The 12,462-nt window shown below is 41.5% G+C and overlaps 1 protein-coding gene across 2 annotated transcripts in view; it reads left to right on the top strand.

The window, feature by feature from the left end:
- Positions 1 to 488: 488 nt before the first annotated feature.
- Positions 489 to 12,462, top strand: part of MYH9 (myosin heavy chain 9) — a 70,799-nt gene continuing 58,825 nt past the window's right edge. For both annotated transcript variants that reach the window (XM_080342953.1, XM_080342952.1), the window contains exon 1: positions 489 to 627. The gene's annotated coding sequence lies outside the window, so the exon portion shown is untranslated. The remainder of the gene's footprint in view (positions 628 to 12,462) is intronic.

The raw sequence follows: 12,462 nt of genomic DNA, 5'->3' as shown, positions 1-12,462 counted from the left end.
AACCTGACGCCAGCCCCGGGTGCCCGCCCGGCGCGGGGCATTGTGGGGCTGGCCTGGCACGGCCTGGCGCGGGGCATTGTGGGAGCGGCTTGGCACGACTCGAGGCTGGGGGAGGGGAGCGGGGAGCTCGGCCAGGCCCCGCGGCCGGCGGGGGGAGGCCGGGGCGCACCGCTCGCCCCTCCCGAGCCCCTCGGCGGCCAGCGCTGCCGGCCTGCGCTGCGCCGCGCCCCGGCGGCCGCGGGGCGAGGCGGGGATGGGCTGCTGAGAGGCAGGGCTCCGCGCGCCCGGGCGTTGCTAACCGCCCCCTTCCTCAACGGCTCGCCGCTTCCTCAACGGCTCGCCTCCACCCTGCGACCGGCTCCTATTGGCGGTGGCGGCCGTCAGCTCTCTGCGGCCGGCTCAGCCATTGGCTGGAAGTGCCGCGGGGGGGCGGTGGGGGCGGGCCGGCGGCGTTGCTGGGCCGCGGCGGCTCCTCCCGCCCGGGCGCCTCGCAGTGCCGGTGAACGCGAGGCGGTTCGCGGGACCTGCGGGAGGAGCCGGCAGCGTGAGGACGCTACTCTCTCGCCTCGAGGAGCGCAGCCGCCGCCGCGGCGTTTCCCTCCCTCCCTCCGCCGTAGCCGGGCTCAGGTGAAGCCGGTCGGGTGGGGTGGTGGGCGCGGGTGGCCCTGGTTTGTCCCCCTCTGGCGCCGCGCTTCTCCCCTACCGGGTTTCGCGCCTCTTTGTCCGGCTAAGGGGAAAGGGTGCCGCTCTCCTACTGCGCCGGTCCGCTTTCCCCGCGGAGCCGGGCGGGAGGCAGCCCGGCCGGGCGCCGACCTGCCGTGCCTGAGGTGCTCCCCGTGCCCCTCGCCCTCCCACTCTGCTCCCTCCGGGCCGTGTGTGCCGCCGCACGGGTGCGTTATGCCCAGGGAGTTGCCTCTGCTCCCTCCCCGCCCAGCTAACTGGCCTGCTCGGAGGTGAGGAGGCGTTATTCGCGCTCTTTTTCACACCGGACCGTCCTCTCTCCCTTCCCTCTTGGCGTTTAAGTGTCCGTCCTTTGTAAGTAACGGGTAGGGGAAAATGGGACCGTTTGGCAGCTGTCAGGACTGCAGCCTGAGTCACAGGCTGACAATCCTCCTGCAGACATTGCGATGGGCTTGGCTTCCGCTCGCAGATCTCGACTTCCTCGTTCGGTTTGGTCTGTACGGTGGAGCCAGGAGAGAGGGAGGAGGGAGTGACAGGGCAAGATGAAGCTTGCACTGAAAAACTCTTGCAGATAGCTTGTGCTTTCAGGCATCACCTCCAACTGAGTAGGAAAAGTTCTCCGGCTTTTAGTGATATCGTTACCAACTTCTCTGCAGTAGGTGTGGAAAGTAACAAGTTTCATAGCCCCCGAGGGTGGTGTGTACCTAGTGGATTTAATAAGGGTTGCTCCCAATTTGCCTAAACTCAAGGCAAAATGAGTTTTAAAGCAATATTATGCTTCTGGTAACAAACTGGAATTTTTCAGATTTTAACTGCAGATTTTAACACCCCCCCCCCTTGAAACACGGTTGTGCTCTTCTTCTTACATAGATATTTCTTTTCTATACTATGTCATGATGTCCGGAGCTGCACTCTGTCAGAGTGGACTGAGATTTTCAGATTTTAACTGCAGATTTTAACGCCCCCCCCCCTTGAAACACGGTTGTGCTCTTCTTCTTCCATAGATATTTCTTTTCTATACTATGTCATGATGTCCGGAGGTGCACTCTGTCAGAGTGGACTGAGAACCTGAGCTTTTTTTCTAAGTGAACAGGTCTGTCCTAAACAGGGTAACCTCTCATTTACTGCACAAGAAATTTGTGCTTCAAACTTGAAGAGATATTGTAGTAGATGGACTTTGACCTGCAGACTGTGATTCCTGTGCCCTACACTATAAAGAAATATAACTTAATTTTCATGGAGGCTGTTGAACCATGGCTTGAAGGATTAAATGACACATGCCATTAACTCATATACATCTTCTGTCTGTAAGTCTAGATATGGTAAAGTTTTAACTGCAAAGTAACAGCGCTCTAATCAGTTACTGCTTGTGTAAAGATCCTTTTGAAATTAGTCACCAGGTAACAATGTGACTAAGTTCACTTATCCGTAGCATTCCAGTAAAAATGGCAAATCATTGTGCAGATACGCATTGACTCATAGGCGCACTGTCTGCAACTGTAGCGCTCTCTCCCAAAGTTTGAATGAGATAAGCAAATATTTTTGTTAACTAGAAAGTTGTAATGAGGGGGAAGCAATTGATAAATGTAAGTGGAGCTGCCATTAGCACAAAAGAGTTTTGAAGTTGTTAATCACAATTGCCAAAACTGTATAAACACAAGATTGTGCTGCTAATCTGACCTTGTAAAAATAACTACAGTGAAATCACCCAGCAGTTCTGTGAAGCTCCACGTCAGGTGGAACTGTTTAAATTGATGTGTTCTCCTTGATGGCTTTATTTGTTGCATTTACTTATAGCCTGTGCACTGTTTTTCTGGAGGTGGACAGGCAAAAGTTTCAGTAATTGTAAGGGAGCTGCAAAATTACTAGTAGTGGATAGAGCCTGGTGTCTGAACTTCTTGTATTTACTGACCTGGAACCTCAAAGTGAGTGTGACCAGCAGTAAGCTGGTGGAAAATGTGGTTCTTTTTGTAATACGGTATCATCTCTTGGATACTTGAGTTGTATAGCCAAGATCTGATTTTGGAAGTTCTCTGGAGAAGAAACTTTGACCTCAACATTTGCTCTGCGTGGGTAGCATATGACTGTTTCTGTATAAACAGGAAGACCAAAGAGTCAGGTTCTGTCTGTCCCAGAAGAATGGATGTAGAAACTGAAAGTGTTTTATTGGACTTTGACTGCATAGATTGTTAGGATATACCTACCATGGTTCTGGGTTTATTTTTTTTTTTTTCTTTTAGGTTATTCCTGTGAGAAAGAAATAGCCAGGGTGATATTTTCATCTGAAGAGAAAATGAAAGAATTAAGCTTTTTTCATTATTTCTTCTAGGTGGATTTTGATATGCTTCAGAATGTTTTAAGAAGAGAGCCACACCATGAGCTTTTAAGTGAATCAGTAATGAATGAATAATAATAATAATAATAGTATTAAAAGAATAAAATTACTTGTCCATTAAAGTTATAGGAAAGAGATTAGAATAATTTCTCACTTAAGAGGCTGAAATAATCTGTGTTGTCCAGCGCATTATCTTGGTGTTATGAAAAATGCTGGAGAGTGTTCAAACTGTGTAATGGGTGTTAGCTCTAATACTCGTGTTTGAATTGAAAACTGTCTGGTGGAGTCAGATGCTACAGGTGGTTAAATCTCCTTGCAATACTACTTGGCACTGCAAATATTTCTGCTCCAAATGCTGAGGCTTATATTTACCACTACAACAAAGTATCTTGAAAACTCTTAACGGTCATTATCTTGGCAGGTCTTATAAAATAATGTAGTAAATGTTTATAATAGCTAATAATACACAGGTTAGTCCTCTGTTGGACTATTCACGCACAGGTACAAGGTATGTATATTGGTGTGGCTGTGTATATTGGTGTGGCTACTGACTACAGGATAATATACTTCAGTTGTATTGGGAGATTAAAAGTAGTCTGTCTATAGCCCAAAATTCAGGTTTTGTTCTGTTAATCTCCAGGATACTGAACAGATGGGATGGGGTACATCATAGGTATTGTGATTTCTGAGCTGATCCTGCTGAATCTTCTGCTTCTACCCCCATCCCTAGGCCTGTGTCTTGCCCAGACTTGTATCACATGAATTGGTGTGACTGTAATAGGGTGACCCACTGGAGGTACAGGAAACCATCTGGTTAATGCAAGGTTTACTGAAAAGGGAACTCAAAGTTAAGGTTGTTTTATCCTCACCCCTGTGTACAATGTTGGCTTTCTTGCCCGCTACCTTCAGGTGATCAGGTAATGTGCTGAAGCTGACTGATGAATAAAGTGTGTTTTAGAGGCCTGGAGTTAGTGTGCATGTCTACTAAAAGGTGTCCAAATCTTTAATCTTGAGTGTTTGATTTAATACAGTTTTGTTTGTTTGACTCCATAATGCACGTGGTGCCCTCTAACATCCATTTTTGTCTTTGATTTCTTGTATAAGTATCTTATTAGTCTTTGTTTTCTTGGTTTATAATTGAGGCATAGCTGTTTGCATGTTAAGTAGAGAAACTGTGTGCCTGATGTTAAATCTTCTGTGGGTTGGAAGAAAACTATAATAGCATGGGATTGCCTACAGCGACATTGTTTTTGCTGGCAATTGCTCTACCTTAATGGTAGCTTGGTGACCTTGTACCTTAAATTTATTTTCAGTTTAAGTACACCAGGGTTCTAATTGAGTTTCCTAGTGTGCAAAGAGATGGAAACTAACAACCTGATTTAAATAAAATATGATGAGACAAAAGCTTCCAGGGCAGAAGTTGCATTTGTGCTAATGCAAATGGGTGTTGTCCAACTAAATGAAATGCATCAGTTTACAAGTTCATCTTAATTATGGTTTATCCGCTTCACTTTTTCCTTTAGCGGCTGTGGGAACTTGTTCTGAGTGCTTGAAGTAATAATCTCAACGCTGATTTGTCTCGCAGTCCTGGGCTACTGTAGTGGTTTAACATCTTCTGACCTCATTCCATCCCAGTCATATTCAGTATAATGGACGAGTCCCTGTTTTCAGTTAATGGCCATTTGGCCTGTTACCGTTCAGCACAATATATTGCCTGAGAATCCTAAAAAATCTAAAGAAATAGTAGTGTTTACAGTTTTTTAGTGATGGAACCGAGATGGGTTTCATTGTATGATATGTGGGAGGTAGTACTGCTAAGTTATCCTTTTTAAACATGGCGAAGTGGAAACTGTAAAATTGATCTAGCATACTTGTCTACTGCAAATTATTTCTTGTAGAAGTATTACAATTGTATTGCTGTTGGATGCAGAGAGTTCTAAGGAAATATAACTCTGCATACTGTGGTTTGACTCCATGACCCCTTAATGAAATTTATGCCTCTAGAGTTTTGTACATTGAGTTTAGATTCTGCTTGTCTTCATGACTAGAAGTCTAACTTTCTCCTAATGCTGATTCTGCTGAGAGTAGTAAATAAAACCACATGGATGAGTGATTTCAGTAAACTCAAGCTAATAATTAATATATGTTGAGGGAAACTTAACTTGGAAATCTGTATCATAAAGTCTTCTTAACTGATGAATACTTCTATTCATCAAGAACTACCATTTTAATGAGTCTCTGCAGGAAATCCATTGTGATATATGCCTCAACACAGAACTGGAGTTCTGATTTGAATAGAAGCAAAGTTGGCGTTCAAACTTGTAAGAAAAGAGGTTTAGAGAAATTTTACAACTCAACTTTCACAGTCCTGTGCAGCCAGTTTTTTTTTTTTCTGTTGAGCAGCTTCCTGTTTAAAATCTGAGATTTCAAGCATGCTCTTGTAATAGTTTACTTCCCCTTTTATTGAATACATTCATCTGTGTTTTCATTTTAAGGTCAAGACTTCACCAGTTCACTTGAATTTAGGCCTTTCTAATCAACGTTGGAGGTGGTGTAGATTTGGCTATGGTTAAAGTCAGTTGTGGCCAACACTCAATCCAGCAAGTTTTACTGATGCACTTAGAGTTGATTTAAATACCCAAGGAAAAAAAAATGGAAATACTGAATTGAACCTACAGCAAAATTTTAATTAAAAAATAGAATTTCTGTTTCTTCTGCCTTTTTCTCCAAATGTGACTTAAAACAACTGTTCTGTCTGTTTCTAGGTAAATTTTTAGTCAATAAGCTCTTTTTGACAGGGACTGTTACACTGTAGGTCTACTTGCCATTTAGTGCAAGAGCTTCCAGTCTTGCTGTGCTCTGAATTGTTAAAATCAATTATTTTGAGAAAAGTATGAGTACAAATTAATTGATAGTCTATTTTAGGACTAACAGATATTTTAACAAATGTAAGATGCTTCAATGTAAGAAGTTGGCAACAAATTCTGAATGTAAATCTGAAGTCAAAACAATGAACTGGATGAGAAAGTTCCTGGGTAAGCACTTGGAACTAGTTGGTTGATGAAGTAAATAGACTTTTGACAGTTTTTTAATGTAGATAAAGAAAACCACTTGCTGGCTTCCATTTTGGCCATGTCATTCATAGTTTAAAATGTAGAGGAAGGTATTTACATTTTTCTTTTGTCTTCTGTTTTTTGGGGGGGAGTGGGTGGCTGTCTGCGTTTTTTCACTGGGTTCAATTAGTGGAACTGATCAGAAGGGATGGATGTGAGATTAAGGTGTCCAGAAGCAGGCAATTTAATTAATAAATTGCTGACTGTACATAACTATCTGGAAAACAATTTTAGTTACTTGTAAACGTGTCTGAAGTAGTCCAAGAAAAACATTTTTTTTGGTATTAATGGAATTTTATTTTTTTAGCGGAATACCACTCGGCATATTGTGTTCTTCTTAGATGATGTTCAGATGTCTTTATTGCTGTTGTTTAGAGACAGAGGTGTTTTTATCTCTTTTTCACATCAAGTAAAATGTATTCAGACTTCAAAGAATTGTTTAAATAAATGGGTATGGGAGTATGGATACAGATATATGGTAGACTACAATAACTAAGTAATTGCATACTTGAAACTGTCGTGTTTCAAATGGATGTGTTTGCTTACTGACAAAGGGAATTTTCTTCTGTAAAAAAGCATAAGTACTAAATAACATTTCTCCATTGGCACAAAAGCTCTTTAAACTGTGACTTAGAATTTGTGACTTAAACCAGTTCGCTTAGCTTTTATTGTCTAGGTTATATTGCAGTATGAATGTTTATAGCAGATACTAAAGTCTTTGACCTTTCATTACACAGTAAATTATCCTGAATTGTTTTAATGACCGTTCTGAAGTCAAAGTTTTGCATAGATGAACTTGAGCTTGGAGTTTAATGCCGTATATGATGGGAAATATAAAGTAAGAACACACTAATGTGATGAAGATGATGTATTAATAATAATTTTTCTTTTTTTAAAGGGGATTGCAAATTTATTAGACCAACTGGTGTAACTTCTGAAAATTATATATCTATATATTGTCTGCATAGCACTTATATGTGCACAGTCAGTTTATCATCTTCCCCCACATAGGTGGAGTTAATCTTTTTACAGGGCAAATTTTAAGTATTTTCCTAATGGGCAGTGCTATTATTTTTTAGCAGATTTTATTTCTTTAATGTTCTAAAAACTTGATGTAGATTTAACAGATAAATTTGCTGCCTTGTATTATACCAATTCTTTCAGGGAAAAGTACAACTGCAGTAATGGTTCAGCTCTTGACTCATGCAGATAAGGAGAATATCATAGAATGGTTTGGGTTGGAAGGGATCTTAGAGATTGTTTTGTGCAATCCCCCTGCCATGGGCGGGGGCACCGTCCACTAGACCAGGTTGCTCAAAGCCCCGTTCTGCCTTGAACACTTTCCAGGATGAGGCACCCACGGCTTGTCTAGGTAACCTTTTCCAGTCTCTCACCACCACAATACTATAGTATATATAGCTGTGGAGAATGTTGTTAATTACAGTGGAAACACATGAAACAGTTCTGCTACTCTATGGTCAGTATTTCCTCTATTTCCTCATGTTGTTTTTTATCCTGTTATGCCAGAAAGCAAAACTTTGTTGGAAACTTCCAAGTATTATTTGCCTCCTTTTATTGGGACTGTGGAATGCCCAAGTATGTCAGTCCCCTATCAGAATGGGATAATTTTTTTTTCCCAAAAAAAAGTATTTTCCTGTAATACCAGACTACAGAAAAATTTACATCCTGTAGAGCTGTGATTGTAACAGTTCAGACTAGGTTCCTACTTCAGGTGCCTTTGCTTTGACTCATTTCATGTTGAAAGACGAGTCCTTTCTTCTCCTTTAGTACAAAAATCAGTGCTTCAGGAGATTCAGACAGGAGGGCATGGCTGGGTGAATTCTAAAATAAGAGATGTCTAATGCTATTTCTTTTTAGAGACTGATATATCTGACATTCGGGAAAGACAGCATAGGTCAGGAAGGGAATAAGCTAACCATAAAATGAGTGTGCGGCTGAGGTGTACAGAGCAGGCGCATGTTCCTTGTACGCTCTGCTGCACAGGGGGTTTTCTCCAGAACATTGGTTGTAATGGATAGCTAAGTAAGGAGCCACGAAGCTGTGCAAGACTTTGAGCACAACAGGGAAATGTCACAGTCAGAATGTTTCAAAGTTTTTCAGACCATCTTGAACTTGATACTTATGCTCTGCAAAGTTGTTTTCAACCTGGCCTTCTAATACATCCTGGAGCGTAAGGCTGTAGAGCTTTTCTTTCAGTTCAGGAGTTGCTGTGGTTTTCATGTCCAGAAAGAGTCATGCTTCTCCTGTCCCCGACCTCCAAAGTCACCTTCATAAACGGAGGTAGGTCCTCTTAATGTGCTGCTATGCAAAGCTAGAAGAGTTGAGAATCAAACTTGCACCCTGCAAAGGTGTCAGACTTCTGTGCCAGGGTTTTTGCCTGCCATCCCCATAGCTGGTGTTAATGGTAGAGCAGAACTATTTGAAACACTGATAAAAATATGAGATATAGCAGAAGACTGTACATGGTCATAATTTGGCACAGTAGGTTGAGCTCTGTCTAGAGAAACTTGATTCCCTGTTGCAGTGTAAAAATAATCTTTTTTTAAAATGGCTTGCCAAATGTATTTGCACTGATTCTTGGTTCTTTCCAACATGAACTGGAAGAAAATAAGCATTATTGATGCAGAGATCAAAGCAAATTCTTAGTTAACATAAGCAAGAATAATTGCTCCTGTAAAATGACTTTATCTTAGCCACATACATATGAAATATTTGTTTCTAAAAGAGGGAGTGAGAACCATATTTCACTTCTCTCTATTTAGCTATAATTGTTTTACTCCTTGTTCACTCTTGTGATGAAATAAAACCTGGACTTGACAAAAGATGATAGGGAGTGCTAATTGATATGGAACTGTGTATTGGAAGAGCTGTCTTACACTTCAGTGCCTCAGAGAGTTCTTGGCAGATATCTTTTTAGCTTTAAATCAGAGTATTAGGGAAGAGATGAAAAGTGACCCTGAGATAACAAGGACAGGCTGAAACTTTCCAAGCTCTTCCTCCCTCTCTCATGCAATGTCTCTAGGGAATTCTGCATGCCTGATCAAAACTTTTGCAGTCCATTATGCCCCTAAAAACAAGTCTTCCAGCAAAACAGCTTGAACAGCAGGGATGGGCTGCCGTTTTCTGAACTACAGCTGTCTCCTTAAGTGGGATTACTTTGCTGAGTGGTCACAAAGAATGTGTTCTCCCCCTGGAATGTTTTCCTTGTGGGCACACTGTCTCTGGAAGAGGAATTCTCTTCTCTGCTGAGAAGGCATGTACTGTACGTGCACTAATGAGAAACAACAGTTGCAGAAAGTGTATTATGCAGGATTGTAAACTTTGAATATTTATTCAAAGTGAATGGGGTTGGGTGGCAGCCAGCCTAGCTTTGTCATGCTAAAGACTGGACTTGAAATCAACAGAAGGCTACCCTCCCCCTCCCTAAACCAGCCTTTGGTGTGTTTAAACAATGTGCACAGGCTTCATAGAACTGATTAACTTTACTGGTGCCATGTACATGGTAATGTGTCTTTGTGTCTTGCTGGACTGAGAAACTGCAATTAAAATAGGGGTAAGCACACCCTCGCTGGCATTAACTTAGGGAAGCTATGCCTGGCCCTCTTTGCCCATAACATACAGTGGTTAATTTCTTTACAGCATGCAGTGGGGTTGCCCAAGATCATTTCTGTGCTTGTATAGCACATGGTGAAGCCTGTACTATCCTGTTTTCAGTCTTTGATACCCAAAACTAGCCTGTTCAGATTGGCATTAATTTTTGTTAAATCTGCTTGTGCTGTGCTTGTAGCTTCTGTTCTCCCAATCTTGCCATTCACTTGAACCCAGTGGAGAGAAAAGGTGACTACGAAGCGGCATGTAGGGACAGTGTCTTACTTGTGTGTGGCTTTGTGGCCTTTGCAATTTGCCATGGAAAGTCCCGGCTTCACAGAGCAAACATCCTGTGTCAGCTGTTACAGTAGAATATGCACGTGCTGCTTCACACATAGGAGAATGCGGTGCTTGACAGCTGATGAAGAGAGCTGGACATGCAGAAACTGAATAACCTTTATTCCACATTCATTGTTCTGAGGACACATGCCAGATACCTTTAGACCACCTGGGAGATGCAGAATTCCCTTCAACTTCTTTCTTCTGTCTTAATGTGTAGTCTGGTCAATAGATCACTTCTGTGTAATAGAGATCTAATTTATACATTAGATAATTAGATTCCTCCTCTTTGATTCTTGGAGCCTTGTGCATACAAAGAAGCGATTTTAGTGCTCTACCTTGAGTTTAACTTACAGTAATAAACATGGTAGTTGGCAAGTCTGGGCAGCACTACAGTCAAACTGAATATGCAACAATAATTGCCAGCAATCTGCATTCCAATTGTGAAATAAATCTTTCAACAATGCATTGTGTGCGTCAGACTGTGACTAGAGAGGAAAGAAGTGAACTACAGTAAGCCTAATAGCAATCATTATGAATCCCAAATAAAGCTGAACTAGAAGAAATGAGCCTGCATGGTAGCACAGCCTTCTGAACAAAAAGGGTAAGTGTAGCTGAATGCCTTCAGTTCAGGACACGATCTGTGAGGGAGTATTAATTGCAAACTTGTGTACTTGACTGATGATGTATTCTCGATAACTGAAATTCATTATTATTGAGTTCAGTCTGAAGCATCAAGCACTGGTGTGTCACAATATACTGAACTTGAGAAACAAGGAGATATAACCAGTTCATCAGCTCAGCTTCCTGCCAGCTTTTCCTCTTTCCTTCCTCTCCCCCACCCTCCTTGCAATTAATTTCTCACCCTTAGTAATTCAGACTTCAGTTTTTATATAGGTGTTACTTACAAATTGGAACAGTTTGTGCTGAAAGAACTGCGGTGTTCTCCATAAGCATCCTGGCCTGTGGAGCTGTGAAGTGTCAGCATAGTAGGTCCTAAACAGATGAGATCTGAACATTTTCTAATTATTAAAAGGGAATTATAGGGAGGTTTTTTCGGTGGGCTAGGTTTTGGTTTTTAAAGTCAGTTCATGGTCACTGTAGGCAGTTTGGCCACTAAAGTCTACTTACTGTGCTTTCCTAGCTGCACCAAATGCAACTGTTTCTGTTGCTTTGATGAACTGTGTTCAGCCGGCTGGGGAAAGTGAAATAGTTGAGTTTGCAAACATAATGCAAGTATTAGCTGTTCAGATTGTACTCTTAACAAGGATTCCCATCAAATGAATGTTACTGACCAAATTTAATTTGAATCATTAATTTATTCTTGAAGTCAGATTATTTTTCAAATGCTGTGTATTAACAAAAATTAGGTCTCTTCATCTAAGACAATTTAGTTGTTACTGAAATGGGACTGTAAGTGACCAGGAGTGCTGTAATTTTCTGGTGCAGAAGCCTTGTCTTGCCTGTAGAAATGGTATACATTCCTTTTGCTCTGTGAAAGGGCTTTTTGTCTTATATGCCATTCTCTCACAACCTGCTAAAGGTAAGCCTGTTTGGAAAATGTCATGAGAACTGTGTTCCTGAAATATTATGCTTTTAAAATGTGACCTATATAAACAAAGGTAATTGAATTGTTTTAGTCTAAATGTGTTTGCTACTTATTCTTCATTCTTTTTGGCACCCTGAACTTTAGGATAGTTCCTCTTGCACTGCTAGTATAAATGCCACTAGACAAACCATGTGGGGGAATCATTTCATGTGAAATCACACAAAGTTTTTGTAACAGTGTCTTACTGGTGGATATGAAGCAGAAGAAAACTTCTAGTAATTACCCACGTATGTCCCTTTTCACGCAGGCTTAGCCTTATAGCGAAGCTCTGAAATGGTTATCGGAATCGGCAAGTATACAGTACATGTATCTGGTGATGTTATGTTCTCTGTAGCCCATTATTTCACAAACTTTTCATAATTCATTGAAGTAGGGAAATGGTTTGTGATTGAAGCTGTCTATTCCAACGTAATAATGCATCTTTGCTAATAATGAGGCTGAAGCCTAAAAAAACCTGTGTGTCAATCCCTACTTTAATAGTGGTTTGGATAACTCCAATTAGAAGTGCTTTCCTTGCCTAGCTAGTGCTCTGATACTTGTTAGTAAGTGTGATGCTCTAACTGTTGTCGTCAATGATTCTTTGAATATATTAATTCTATTTCTACTTCAGCCATTACCCTCGATAATTTAGCATTGCCCAAGCTCATCTTATTGAGCAGTGGCTCAGTCCCAGAAACAATTCTGTGGCTGCTGACAGAATAAACATTGAGGGGGGATAATACAAATAGTCCTGGAAAATTAAATTGCAAACAGATAATGTTCTGTGCTTTTAGCAG

This window comes from Nesoenas mayeri, assembly GCF_963082525.1.
Source record: "Nesoenas mayeri genome assembly, chromosome: 1".
NCBI classification, from domain to species: Eukaryota; Metazoa; Chordata; class Aves; order Columbiformes; family Columbidae; genus Nesoenas; species Nesoenas mayeri.
Note: the sequence above shows the minus strand (reverse complement) of the source record. Positions and strands in the feature narration are given on the sequence as shown.